We start from the raw sequence: 1,643 nt of genomic DNA on the forward strand, positions 1-1,643 counted from the left end.
GCAGCAATGATACTGTGTCTCTAACAAGGCAAACATTTATTTTCTGGTGATTTTCAGCTTTGATTTTTGTGTTGAGCACATGAAAATGCATCAACTCACCTAACCCACGTATAATGTTCTGAACGTTTTCACTGCTGACATTTTCTACAGACTCCCCCTGTATACTGCAGCTACGCAGCTCAGCAACTCTTGGCCTAGGCTGGACCACGAACACCCTAGGCAGTGACCTTTCTGGGTGTTTTATGGTGGCACATCACCCCTCCCTTGCCCATGGCAGAGGGACTCATAACCAACCATTGACAGACAATGCCAGCCCTGTTTAAACCCCCGGGATTTAGGGGTTTGAGCACGGGTTCGGACTTGGCAAACCCTTCGGGTGTGGTGTGAGGGTTTCTCACCCGTTAGACTGGCCCTGCCCATTCGGGGCCCATAAGTGTCAATTTCTTGTACATATTGATTCCAGGTGGGTATGTAGTTGAAGTGTTTCGGAAATCCCCAATGCCCGCTGTACCTAACGGCCGTGCCATGTGGCCCAGGCTCCCTGCGACCGCCCGGCAGTTGGCTTTCGGCTGGTGCCAGGCCGCGGCGGCTCCGGGGAAGGGTGGGGGAAGGCCTCGCCCCCTCTGGGCCGGCCACTGTGCTTCCCTCTCTCCCTCAGCTTCCGCGGCCACATCCGAGGAAGAGCAGGAGGAAGAGGAGGAGGAGGAAGAAGAAGGCAGCAGGGGCTGTTGGTGCCACCGCCCACTCTCACATCTGAGCCCTCCCCCGCCTTGGCCCTCATCGGCCGCCGTCCGTCGCCTCAGGTGAAAGCGTATCCCTCCGCAGCGGCCGCCCCCACGGCCGGGCTCGCATCTCCACAGTCCCCGGATGGAAACTGTTATGGCCGCCAACAGCGACTGGCTGGGCTATGGAGCGGGGCGAGGTAACTCCGCGAGGGGCGCTGGGTGGGGGGTGCGGGATGCGGCGGCCTGGCGCCGGCCAGGACCGGGCAGGAGGTGCGAGCGGCCGCGGGACTGGAAGCCGCCGTGTGGTAGGGCCGAGCCGTTAAATAGTCCCGCGCCCCCCCTGCCCCCTCCGGCCGCGGGAGGTTGGCGGGGCGGCCGGGGCCGGCGGCGGGGCGGCGAGCGGCCCGGAGTCAGGCTGCACGCGGGGAGCGGCCGAGAGTATCTCATGTCCGGCTCCGAGCCCTTCCGTGGCGCCGTATCCTTCCGCTGCCCTACGCGGGCCCCGGCGCGGCGTCGCGGGAAGTGCGCAGCCCTCCGGGGCCGGGTGGGCGCCCCGTGGCGGGCGGGGTGGGGGCAGCGTCGCTCGGCGGGGCCGCCCGAGGAGATGGGTGGCTGCCGAGGAGGAGCTGGGAAGGAGAGGTGTCCTTACTCGCCCCCGCCCCCATTTCGGGCAGCGCTCGGTGCTGCCGCCGCGGTGTGGCGGAGCCCGCGGCGCGGCTCTGAGGTGGGGGCGGCCCCGGGGCTTACGCCGAACCCTGCCGGATCGGCCTCGGCCACCGCTTGGTGTTCTGTCCCTGCTTCTCCCTGCCTGCTCGTCCCGGGAACGAGGGGACGGGCCGCGCCGTGGCCCCGCTCTGCAGCGAGCCCCGTCACGCTCCCGGTGGAGTCGCTGCCGTTACCGGCGGGGGCGGGGGGCCC

The 1,643-nt window shown here is 66.8% G+C and overlaps 1 protein-coding gene across 2 annotated transcripts in view; it reads left to right on the forward strand.

Annotated features, from left to right (window-relative positions):
- Positions 1 to 631: 631 nt before the first annotated feature.
- The window catches only part of ZNF518A (zinc finger protein 518A), a 10,415-nt gene continuing 9,403 nt past the window's right edge, over positions 632 to 1,643 (forward strand). For both annotated transcript variants that reach the window (XM_014959680.1, XM_014959688.1), the window contains exon 1: positions 632 to 922. The gene's annotated coding sequence lies outside the window, so the exon portion shown is untranslated. The remainder of the gene's footprint in view (positions 923 to 1,643) is intronic.

This window comes from Calidris pugnax, unplaced genomic scaffold (genome assembly GCF_001431845.1).
Source record: "Calidris pugnax isolate Ruff unplaced genomic scaffold, ASM143184v1 scaffold4, whole genome shotgun sequence".
Taxonomy (NCBI): domain Eukaryota; kingdom Metazoa; phylum Chordata; class Aves; order Charadriiformes; family Scolopacidae; genus Calidris; species Calidris pugnax.